Here is a 13,276-nt window from a genome sequence, read left to right on the forward strand (position 1 = left end):
ATCTTTCTCCTTATCAGTTTGTAAGAGACCTTTTTTATACAACAATATTAACCTTTGTCATCAGCCACAGTATTTTTCTTGCTTTTTTGTTTGCCTTCTGATTTTTATGGTGGCTTTTGCCATGTCAAAATTTAAAAATTTTGTGGAGTCAGATAATTATTTCTTTTATGGCTTCTGCTTTGGCTAAAGTTCCTGAAAAGGACTTTGCTTTCTTATTTCCTCTTCTTTCTGCCTCTCATTCTCTTTTCTCTCCTCACTTCTGGGGAGAGAGGAGGAAGGCATGGCCAAGTCCAGGAGCAGGTGCATTTCCTGTTTGTCATTTTTCTCTCTGGTTTGACTCCTCCACTGCTTTGAGATTTGCTCCTTTTCAAATCTCTGTGCTTCTGGCTTCTAGTGACTCCGTCATTATAAACAGATAAAAATTTTAGAAGCTTCAATGATAGCTGTTGACAGCTGTAACTTTACAAATAATTACTAGTGTTATCTGTGCTTTGGGCCAGTGCCTCCACAAGTCAGCAGACTCTGGGGACTCCTGTAGCCTTCATGTTTCATCTTGAGATGGTTGGTGAGAAGGTCCCCATTCTGAGAGCAGTGACGTTCTTCATGGCAGGGGAGGAGGCTACTTCCTGCTGCACTGACATTCGGAAACTATTTCCAAGCGCCTATGAGGCTTGATGCTATCTGCAGAACATAGAAATGCATTTGCCATCCTTCATCAGCTCATTTTATAATTCACGTTACTTGCTTTTCCTTGTCATAGGATGTTTCCTTCAGAGATGGTTTTGTTTCTCTGGTTGAATTTATCCAGGCTGTACCTGTCATCACCACATCACTTGTATACCCAGTCTCTCTGTGGTTCCACTTCATGAAAGACCCTGGTTCTCTGTCCCAGGACTAAACTCTCCAGGCAACATTTTAAAGGATGTTAAAATGAGTGTGGTTTCTTAAATTAGCTAACAAGATTGTGTTAAAAAATCATCCTTTCTTACTTTCCATTATCTCTTGGATTGTCTCTTACCCACAAGTTCAGAGGTGTCCAAAGAGTTCTTCTGCTTGGGAAACGCACTGGTGAGAAGCAGTGTTTCTGAACCTGTGATTTGAAGCCTCCTGACTTTGGATTCTCCTGGAGCTCTCTTAAAAAATCAGATGCTGAGAAATGCAAATCAAAACTACAATGAGGTATCACCTCACATGGTCAGAATGGCCATCATCAAAAAATCTACAAACAGGAAGTGCTGGAGAGGGTGTGGAGAAAAGGGAACCCTCTTGCACTGTTGATGGGAATGTAAATTGATACAGCCACTGTGGAGAGCAGTATGGAGGTTCCTTAAAAAACTAAAAATAGAACTACCATATGACCCAGCAATCCCACTACTGGGCATATTCCCTGAGAAAACCATAATTCAAAGTCATGTGCCACAATGTTTATTGCAGCACTATTTACAGTAGCCAGGACATGGAAGCAACCTAAGTGTCCATCAAGAGATGAATGGATAAAGAAGATGTGGCACATATATACAATGGACTATTACTCAGCCATAAAAAGAAATGAAAGTGAGTTATTTGTAGTGAGGTGGATGGACCTAGAGTCTGTCATACAGAGTGAAGTAAGTCAGAAAGAGAAAAATACCGTATGCTAACACATACATATGGAATCTAAAAAAAAAAAATGGTTCTGATGAACCTAGGGGCAGGACAGGAATAAAGACGCAGACATAGAGAATGGACTTGAGGACATGGGGAGGGGGAAGGGTAAGCTGGGACCAAGTGAGAGAGTAGCATTGACATATATGCACTACCAAATGTAAAATAGATAGCCAGTGGGAAGCAGCCACATAGCACAGGGAGATCAGCTCGGTGCTTTGTGACCACCTAGAGGGGTGGGATGGGGAGGGTGGGAGGGAGGGAGGCACAGGAGGGAAGGAATATGGGGATATATGTATATGTATAGCTGATTCACTTTGTTATACAGCAGAAACTAACACAACATGGTAAAGCAATTATACTCCAATAAAGATGTTTAAAAAAAATAAATCATATTCCAAGCCCCAGCCTCAAAGTTTCTAACTCTGTGTCTGGGGTCAGTCCCAGGTATCTGCATTTTAACAGGCACCCAAGGTGAGAATTATCCACAATAAAGGGTGAGACCCACTGCTTTAGAGAAGCCCCTTCATTTGCATACAGAGCCAGCCAGCCCCTCGCTCCCCAGCCTACCACTGCAGGGTTAGCTGTGCCAACTCCAGGGGATGGTTTTCCCCACTGTCATTTCCTCATGAGGATTATGTGGGTAAGAACAGGACCACACCCCCCTCTGGGGTCACCCCACCAGCCCCTTCAGACTCCGGTCCATCCTACTGTGAAGCTGGTGTGTGGCCCTACTGCTTTTCCCTTAACAGAGCCCTCCTGGGGAAGATGTATGGGTGATGAGGGTTTGGGGCACTTTTGAGGTCATGTGGCTCTTCTCTCATGCCTCCTTTTCAGTATTTACAGGTATGTGGAACCATAAAAGAAGTCAAGGGACCAATTCTTGGGCATGGTGCCTAAGTGGATAAGCTTAATTGGTCAGTGCAGTTCCTTTCTCACGTACTCCACCTGGACTGGACTTAGCACATTGGACTTGGGGCCTCACAGGAGAGAGAAGCTCCAGTTTTAACAAGTGATGGAGACACCTCCTGTGGGGAGCCTGACCCCTGGCATCTTCTATGAAATCCCCCCATGAGACTCAAAGAGTCTTTGTGCTTCCAGGGAGGATCTTAATAACCTTAGTTGAATTTCCTCCAAGCAGGTTTTGGAAAAACAGCCTTCTCTTCCAAGGTGGACTCATGGTAGCAGTAGCATCAGCTCTTCCTAATCCCATCAGTTTCAAGGGACAAGTAAAGATTCTGAGTTTGTGGGGAAAAATCCCCCTCCGACCATTTGTATGGAGACCTTGCTCTCAGTTATACATGTCCATTTTCCTTTCTTGGACTCTTCTCTTTCCTGTTCCTTCCCTCTACCTGGCTACAAGGTGCCCCACTCTCCCATGTCCTGGAAGGGAATGGAGCAGTTCTCACACTTCACTTATTTTTCATGCATTCCAGAGAGAGGGAGTTGCAGCAAGAGTGCTGTAGGCAAGATACTTCTAGGCCATTCCTAACTACCTTCCATGAATTCAAATCATCCATTTTAATGGATGCCAAAGCCACTGCTGAGAAGGGAGTGAGGGAGGGACGAAGGAAGGATATTTGCTAAATATCTTTAAGCTGGAGCAGTTAATTCATTTAGCCTTTTTCCCTTAGCCAGACTTATTATTATTTCTTCCAGAGGCTCATTTTGCTGGTAGGCATGGTGATCTGCATTGTTGGCCTGTCATTCATTCTTATTTTTTTAATTATGCACAATCAGTATGTTATCTTAGCAACACTTTCCACAAACAGAAAATCATGTTTGCCCTTTTTGACTCTATACTGTCATGTTTGCTGCTCTCTCCTTACCTTCATTGAAAACAATCAACTGCAAACAATCCAAATAATATTTTCAAGCTATTGTCAGATCATAGTGACAATTGATTACTCACGGTGCTTCCCAGGAAACTGCCTTGTGGATATAGAATTAAATAGCAACAATAGGAGGTTTGTAACCAAGGAGCAGTCTCAGGAATGTGAATAGCAAATTGGGAGCTAAGTTTGGACATCAGGAGCTGGGGGGACGTTTAACTTACTGACATACCGGGATGGTGCTGTTTGTTTGGAAGATGAGTCACAATTCTGTTTTCCTTTGAACTCTCAAAAGAGCTGGCTTCCAGACAAAGGGAAATAGAATACAGCGAGAGTTGTCCGTTTCCATAAACTTTCAACTTGCTTTGTTGCCAGCCCTGTTTTTAAAAGTTGTCTTAGAAAAACATAAGACACGTTTAATATTCTACTCTGAACTATCTGATATTCATTTTGATATGTTTTCGGTCCCTATTGATTTTTAAAATGCTGAACACAAATACTTGACATTCGGGAGGGCAAGCAAAAGATTAAAACAGAACCTCTGCCTCCTGCTTGCCATAGTCTTTGAAGAGATGAAAACCTTCAAGTAAGCAGAATTCTTATAGTCAGAATAAAACATGATTAGAACATTTGGGGAAGGAGATGCGATGTGACTGGGAAAAATGTTAACAGCATAGAAATAATAAAAACATTTGCCTAACACTTTCCATCTCTTATGATGCATTTTATAAATTGATACATGGTCAGTGGCCATTATATATTCTTCTCCCGCCCTGTGTTTTTTCCGCAAAATGTAACCATTTATACAAGTATGAGGATGTGTGGGAGAGAGAGAGTGAAAACTTATACAAATCACCAAAAACCACGTAAATGCAGGCAGTTCAGCAAGACTGGAATGGAAGATTATTGAGACCATAGGAAGGCATTTGGGGTGTAATTACTGTTATCATTTAACAGTTACTGAATGGGACAGTGTGTTTCATTAGAAACAAAAGATGCCGAACTTGCCCAAAAGACTTAAGATGAATATAAGACAGAGGCATCTGGAAAATGACAAAATCAAAGGGTGTAAAAAAGTAGCTCAAGTCATAGGTAGCTGGTGGTTCCTAGTTACCAGTTTTACAGTTTTACTTTTTCCTTTTGACCCCATGACGGCCAGTCTCTGATGCAGCAAGACAGCGATAGGATGCTTGGGAGAAGCAGCAGGCAGGAGAGGACCAGAAGGAGAGGGAGGACTGGGCACAATGCTGGAGGAGTGAGGGAGAATGGGGCTGACACGGGGTTTTTTTGTTGTTTTTTTAATTTATTTTTGCTGTGTTGGGTCTTCGTTTCTGTGCGGGGGCTTTCTCTAGTTGGGGCAAGCGGGGGCCACTCTTCATCGCGGTGCGCGGGCCTCTCACTATCGCGGCCTCTCTTGTTGCGGAGCACAGGCTCCAGACGTGCATGCTCAGTAGTTGTGGCTCATGGGCCTAGTTGCTCCACGGCATGTGGGATCCTCTCAGACCAGGGCTCGAACCCGTGTACCCTGCATTAGCAGGCAGATTCTCAACCACTGCGCCACCAGGGAAGCCCCCTGACATGGGTTTAATAGGCTAGAGAGTATCCCATTCTTGTCGTTATGAACCACAGCCATTCCCTCCTTTGGAAAACAACCTGCTTGCTCACTTGGCCACTGGTTCCATATCCAAATTGCCCAGAAGCCAGCATTTCCTTGTGTCCTCTTTTCCTCTCCCCTTTGTCTAGTGTTTGTCTTATTACCCTTACTAGAGTAGCAGCATTTTATTATATGGGCATACTCCATTTATTGTTGTACTTCTCAGCAGTGGTTCCTTTGAACTGAAACTTTATCAAACTGGATTTGAGTCCTTGCTCTTCTGTGTGCCTTTGGATAAGCTGTTTAACTACTCCATACCTCAGTTTGTTGTCTACGTAAAGTGAAGTTTACAACATTGACTTCATCCTGGGTATGTACTTAGCATGTGCTAAGTAATGTTTGTTGAACTTTCCCTCTATCCCTGTAGGTCCCACCCCCCAGCAAGGGTGCTTATTAGACAGTTTAGACTCTTGGTAAATGAATGACCCAAAATATGCAAACCATCCTATTAAGCATGATGTTACATTGTGTGTTTGTTTGTTTTTTTTTTTGCGGTACGCGGGCCTCTCACTGTTGTGGCCTCTCCCGTTGCGGAGCACAGGCTCCGGACGCGCAGGCTCAGGAGCCATGGCTCACAGGCCCAGCTGCTCCGTGGCATGTGGGATCTTCCCGGACCGGGGCACGAACCCATGTCCCCTGCATCGGCAGGCGGACTCTCAGCCACTGAGCGACCAGGGAAGCCCTACATTGTGTGTTTGCATGGGAGCGTGTGTGTTTGTAACCTGTGTATAACACAGGCACACACAAGGTTGTCACTGATTGGTTTCCCAATGTAGCAAAACGCATTTCTAGCCTTTATTTTCTACCCCCAACACCTAATCGCAGCCGGGGGCGACCAAGGCTCAGAGAAGCTGACAGATCTGACCAGGCTCATACAAGTTGTAAGTGGTGGAACCAGAATTTGAACTCCCAGCTCACCCTCACCTGCCCAAACCCATGCAATCCCTCAAATGTTTGCTGGGTAAGTGCTAAGTAATCATTCTCATCCAAATGTGGCTTTTCCCACTTATAGGTATTTCTTTGTCTATTTATGTTCTTCAGCCTATTTTCTCTTACTCCAGGGATGAGTATGCTGTCCAATATGGTGGCCATAAGCCACACATGACTATTAAATTCACATTTAAGTTAATTAAAATTAAATAAAATTCAAAATATAGTTTCTGGATCGCACTAGCCACATTTCAAGGTTTCAATAGTTACATTTAGCTCATGGCAACCATATTGGCACAGATGTATAATATTTTCATCGTGGTAGAAAATTCTATTGGACGATGGTGCTCCGTGGTCTACCTTCAATAAATAACAGTCAAGATGCTGAGTTTTTTTTTTTTTTTTCTGACATACATGGTTATAGCCTTAGTTTTTATAATTTATGAGACATTGGATAAACAGTTGGTAGAAGAATAGTAGTTACACTATAAAAAGATTAAAGTTTGATTTAATTGACTTTATACTACGTGTTGGGCTGCATTAAAAGTGTTTTCTAGGAGTTGTCTCATGTAATTCTCATAGCAGCCCATTGAGATAGAAGTTATCACTTGTCCCTTTTTATAGGGTTGGAACATCACCTGCTCTTAGTCCAGTGGAGAAACATGGACCTACCTAACACCAGTCCTTTGCACTGCCTCCCTCAAAAGTCATGGCAAGTTTTCAAAAAGTATGAGTTGTCAGTAATTATTCTGAAGGCAGAGCCTGCAGAATTCTCTGTTCTAAATTTAAATGGAACTGAGCCATAGTGGATGAAAGAAGTCAGGTTCTTTTCATAGTGCCTAAGTGCCTCTGGTTCTTAAAAGAAACCAGCTGAAATTTTCTTCTAGGTTTTAAAAATCATCTCTGGTCCTATCACTACCAATGAAAATGTGGACAGCCGACCAAAAAAGATCATCTGATGTTCAAAAGCAGATCAGAAACAAATTATAGGAAAAACTGCTTGTGTCATCAAGGTTTTTAAAACTACTGATCTTAATGAAAATAAAATGAGCCCTACTTTGTGCAAGAAGCCTAACAACTGTTTGCAAAAATATTGCAGGGATTTTGCTGGGTTTCCCTCCCCATTCTCTCCATACCCCAGTATACCTAGCTTAAGGATGGGCTTAAAGGATGGGATTATATGTTGTAAACATTTATTCCCTGTAAAAGTCATTTAAAAGTTTTAGATTGGACAAGGTGTCATGAAGTCTGCATTATTCTTACTAACCTACACAAGATTCATGTCAGCCATTTGGGGCTAGAAGTTACCTTTAAGAATTTTACAGGCTTAATCCTACTCCAACAAAATAAATATAAAAAGAGTTCCTAGATTCTTAGGTGGTGTTAAATTTTCTTCAGAATAACTAGTGTCCATACAATTGGAATGGTGACCAGTTACTCAGGTGTTTTGTTTTAGACAAAAATATTCCTCAAAGTGTGCAGCTCAGTGCTGGGCATATAGCAGGGATTTAATAAACATTTGTTATCCTCTGACCAGGTTTTGATTGGAATTACCTAGCACTCCTGTATGAATTTCCCATCACGGCAAGGGTCTCTTTTTCCTGTCAATATTTAGGAAGAAGGTGCCACATGAAAAGCAGTAGAGTTTACACATTGTTCACATCTCTGAAGTTTTGTCCTGAGTGTCACTCACACTCTAAGTCGGAAAATGTTCAATTCAGAGAGCTCAGGATGGACCCCAAAGGAAAGCGATGGTTTGATAAGGAAACACAGGCTTTGGGATGTAGACAGAGATATTAATCAGAAGTCACATTTGTTTGCAGCACTTTTAACTACTCAAGGAATCTTGAAGCGACTTAATTCCTGGTTCAAACCCCTGCCTCAACCCCCAGGTAATCACAAAAGTGATGAAAAATACGACATGCTCCCTTTCTTTTCCTAAGCTCACTTTAATCTTGATCTTTGAAAAGCAAGTGGTTTTCTTGTGCAAACAGCTTCATAGCAATGTCAAATCTGGCACCCACCGTCTCTGCTGAAGGGGGAGACTTGGTACAAAAGGCTCAGTGCTCAGGGCCTGGGCTTTGAAATGACTCCAGCTGTATTGCCAATGCAAATGCAGGAGGAGAAAAAATTACTGGAACAAATTGAAAGGTTATTCAGACTGGAATTTAGAATCTCAATAAAAAGGGCTTTTATAAGCCAAAGCCCTCAAAGTAACCAGATCATTTAAAAATACATCTTTTCTGCATTAAGTGTAGTGTGACAGCTGCATTAGAAATGCTGCAGTCCAAGTATGTTTCTTAAATATTTTTAACTGACTTGAAAGGACAGCTAAAATCTTCTACTGGGGGGATGCTGGATCCCCAGTCCATAAGTAGTTTCCATTTCTTTATTTTTTCCTACTTTTTGATACCTGGTAAATGGGTTTTTGCCCTTCCCCTCTATCTGTTGCTTGCTGCCAGCTCAGTGATGTCCATGGGCTATGTGTCTTGATAAAAAATTTTTAAGCGAGTTGTTTTTTTTTTTTGACTTGGTAGAGGACAGCCTTCTGATCACCCACTTGTTGTTGATCAGAAATATCACACAGCTGTACTAAGGTGGAATCCCTTTAACAAGAGGTGCTTAGGCCAGAAGACACAAAAAAAACCTCACCCAGTGTAGGGCAGTGACCCAACCGTGAGACTCCCTTCCCATTGTTTAAAATCTCTTATTACATTATCTTGAGAAAGAAATGACCCAAGTCTGGTTGTTACTGATGTGAATGGCAGTCCCCTCCAAACCCCACCCCGGAAAGTTCTATTTTCTTGAGCCAAGTGGAAGACTTTTTTCAAGGGAAACATCCCTGAGAGAGTGGAGAGTGAATTGAAGTCAAGGCAACATGCATTTCCTATGGGCTTCCAGTGTTCTTCGTGCTCTGCTAGGCACAGGGCTACCATGGACCCTGGCATAGCCCCTGCACTGTCACCTGTACAGTGTACAGGTCTTCCTACCTGTTCCTTTCTAAATATGGATCAGTCTACAAAAGACTGAGTCACTGTTTTTAATTTGTGAAATATTTCAAAGGTACTGAATACCCACTACCTGGAATTAGCAAATAATCACATTTTGCCTTATTTATTTCAACTCTTTGGCCTTATTTTAAGTCCTCAATTCCTTTGTCCTTCTCCAGATGTCATGTTATTTCCTTTCCCAGGCAAAGTTAGCTCTTAGTGCTGCCAAATTTTATTGTTTGTATCAGTGTCTCAGGAATCATATTATTGAAATAGAGTTATAAGATAGCCCTTTCCAGATTCCACACTCCTTGAGAACAAAAATTTGACCTTTTTCAGCTTATTGTCTCCCCACCCCCTGGTGACATGGCTAGCACTGTAGTTGGTCATTGTGAGTTTTTTGTTTTTATTGTTTGTTTGTTGTTTTGAATGAGTGAATGACTCCATAGTTTAAAAATCAGTGAACTTATGAGCTTCAGAGAACACGCATGCAGTCTCTCTTCTCATTGATGGCCAATACTTTTAATGAGTGTTTTAGCACAGGATCATAGATTTATTTAATTCAACAGTCTGAGCCTCCCAAGTAATGTTTCTATAACTAAAACCTTTAAATTAACCCTGTTTGGATTATCTAATATAATTATAAAATAATCGGACATCTTCCTGGGTACAAGTATATAAGTTGTTTCAAGTAACATGCTGATCCTAACTTAATGAATTTGCTATTTGGTATGAGGATTTGTGTCTAACAACTATGGTCTTGCTCAAACCTGACAATGCCATTGTCCTAAACAAGCACTTCAGTGATAATAAAGCTCCCCCTTAATAAAGTGATGATGAGATGATGACCACAGCCCCTTTTCTCATCACCTAGTCCTCATGCCTCTTTCAAGACAGCATTGCTAGCTCATTCATTTGTTTTAAGCACCATCTTGTTCACACACTATAAAGCCAAATCAACTAGAACCTCATTTGCACATTTAAGTCCAGTTCTTCCATGGATCCAGTGTTCCTTTGACTAGTAGCATTCCCTTCAAGACCCAGGACTAAATAAATCAGCTTAGCATTTAAGTACCAAATTCCATCTACCTCGCTCGTTTTATTCACATTTCTCTGCATCTTATGATAAGATCACTGGTCCCCTATCTTCCAGACTCCTCCTCCACACATCTACTTATACACTCTGTTCCTCTCACAGGAAGGCCCTTCTTAGTCAGGAGATATTTCATTTCTGTAATAAAGAGACCCCAAAAGCACCATGGCTCAATCAAGCTAGACATTTATTTCTCTTTTACACAATAGTCTAGAGGTAGTAGGTAGTCCATGGTTGATATGCTGCCCTGCCCCATGAGATTGTCCAGGGACTACGATTCTTCCTCTCTTTTTACTTTACCATCTCCTAGGATGTTTTCCTTAAATGCCTGGTAGAAGATGGGCTGAGAAGGGAGAAAGAGACAGGGCTGTTGAGAATGTATGTTGAATCATTTTACAGGCAAGATCCCCAAATTGTACATATCATTCCCATTCCCATCCTATTGGCAAGGACTGTGTCACATGGCCATAACTCACTGCCAGGGAGGCTGGGAAATGTAGCCTGTAGGCTGGGAGCCATGTGCCCTGTTAAAACCTGCAGGTACGTGGGATGGCAGAACGGGTTCTATTACTAAAAGAAAGAAGGGGAGTCGGGAGCCTGAATTCAATTATTAGTCTCTGTATTATCTTTCTACAGTTTTTGTCTCTAGAAACCCCCATTTACTTCACAAAGCTGAACTCAAATATCACTTTCTTCTAACCAGTCTTCTCTGATCTTATCACATCTGCTTGTTCCGTAGTCCTCTGAATGTAATATCAACTCTCCCTTCTCTGAAATTTCAAAGTTCTTGTACCTGTTATGGAGTTTGGCACATTTTAGCTATATACATATTAAAGATAGTTTGTCAGGAAATATAATGTGGCCAAAAAGGAAAAGATAAATGTATGCTATTGATTAATCTTCCTTCATTATTTTATTTTATATACAAAGATTGTAGAAGACACAGTCTTTATTCTGTATTTCTAGAAGTGGTGTATGCAGAAGACAGTATTCAATAATGCTGGTAATGATAACATTGCTTTATTCAATTCACTGATAAATTATAATTTAAGGAATTACTTAGAAACAAAATTATTGTAAAAGATTTTCAAGTAAACAAAGTATATGTCCTAAGTTTCTACTAAAAAAAATTTAATAATGATGTTTAAACAAAACAAAACTAAACAAAAAAAGACCCAGGACTGCATTATTTCATTGTATCCAAGTTAAGCTGTGTTTTAACACGCAGAGATCACTCCCCCCATTTTCTTCAGCTAACATGGAGGTTGAGTAAAACTGTGCACTTGCTCTGTTTCTGGGATTGACATTTCAGCAGAAGGTTTGCATAGGGTGCTTCGCCCCTGACATCTTCAACCATGAAATAAGTAACGCATGACGTTGCCATATTTGACAGGTGCCAATGCTTGCCTAAAGTTATATATCGGTCACCTCTTTTCCTTCCAGAACACCCTTTGGAATGCAAGTGGGTGGGCTGACAGTATTAGTAGTATGATTAAAATCTGTCTGTCTATTAAAATGTTATCTATTCACAAACTTTGGTGCTTGGACTTTTGTTAGTTTCTAATCACCCATTACCCTTGGCAGGTTGCCATTGAGACCAGCTTACCTTGAGTGACAATACCTCTGGGGACTGACCCTTTTCCTGAAGTGCTGTGTGTTTGGTTCCCTTAGAAAGTGTTCTGGTAACTGATTTTTAGGGGCATGGTGGGAACTGACGCTCTCCAGTTTTAGACCCTTACTCTCAGGGTGAGGAGCAGTAGGAGGCTTTGATAACTTTTAAAGCTCACAGAGGGAAACATTTTGCACTGACTATGCCAGAATCCCATGCTCTGTGGGCAACATAATGGATTTCATTCAGAGCCCTGCACAGGCCAACTGTCAGGATATGGTTGGGAAGCTTTCCATCAGCTACTGTGAGTTCCATCACTCTGTTCTCTACCTCCGTTTTTGGCTTCTCCATTCTTGGTAACATTTTATGAAGCAGCCAACCATCCAGATAGGGATTTCATGCTCTGCTGCACTATTGCACGAGTTATTTCTCTCACAAAGGCCTCCTTTACAAAGTTCTTAATTTAAGTAATACACAGAAGGTATATTATGGGGTAACAAGTGAAAGGAGGCAAAAGCCAGCAACTTCCTGAAAATTGATGTCATTAGAGCATTTCCATGAAGACCCAGTGATTCATTAGGGTGAGTCCAGGCAAAAGCCCCATTCCCAAAACATGTGTAATGAATTCAGACCTAATTGGCCGTGGTCCAGTCCAGTTCTAAGGGGGACATTCTTGGCATTTTGGAGGTCATAGGAGAGATTTTATTTGAAGCTTGTCGTGTGTTTCCCACATGTTCTATTTAAGTTTGTTTGTTACATTCACTGGATATTCCCATTGACTTTTTAAAAAAAAATAAATTTATTTATTTATTTATTTTTGGCTGCATTGGGTCTTCGTTGCTGCACGCAGGCTTTCTCTAGTTGTGGTGAGCGGGGGCTACTCTTCGTTACAGTGTGTGGCTTCACATTGCGGTGGCTCTCTTGTGCAGCACGGGTACTAGGCACGCAGGATTCAGTAGTTGTGGTTCGTGGGCTCTAGAGCACAGGCTCAGTAGCTGTGGCACACAGCCTTAGTTGCTCCACAGCATGTGGGATCTTCCCAGACCAGGGCTCGAACCCATGTCCCTTGCATTGGCAGGTGGAATCTTTTTTTTTTTTAAATAGGTACATATAAAATTCAGTATTATTTTATTATTGGCTTGTAACTTTTTTTAACATCTTTATTGGATTATAATTGCTTTAGAATAGTGTCTTAGTTTCTGCTTTATAACAAAGTGAATCAGCTATACAAATACATATATCCCCTTATCTCCTCCCTCTTGCGTCTCCCTCTCACCCTCCCTATCCCACCCCTCTAGGTGGACACAAAGCACCGAGCTGATCTCCCTGTGCCATGCGGCTGCTTCCCACTAGCTATCTATTTTAAATTTGGTAGTGTATATGTCCATGCCACTCTTTCACTTGGTCCCAGCTTACCCTTCCCCCTCCCCATGTCCTCAAGTCCATTCTCTACATCTTCGTCTTTATTCCTGTTCTGCCCCTTCAGAACCATTTTTTCTTTTAGATTCCATATATATATGTGTT

The 13,276-nt window shown here is 41.5% G+C and overlaps 1 protein-coding gene across 2 annotated transcripts in view; it reads left to right on the top strand.

Moving 5' to 3' along the window:
* Window positions 1-13,276, top strand: part of CACNA2D3 (calcium voltage-gated channel auxiliary subunit alpha2delta 3) — a 788,131-nt gene that overhangs the window by 445,417 nt on the left and 329,438 nt on the right. The gene's annotated exons all lie outside the window — the stretch shown is intronic.

Source organism: Tursiops truncatus, chromosome 10 (genome assembly GCF_011762595.2).
Source record: "Tursiops truncatus isolate mTurTru1 chromosome 10, mTurTru1.mat.Y, whole genome shotgun sequence".
In the NCBI taxonomy this organism is placed as follows: Eukaryota; Metazoa; Chordata; class Mammalia; order Artiodactyla; family Delphinidae; genus Tursiops; species Tursiops truncatus.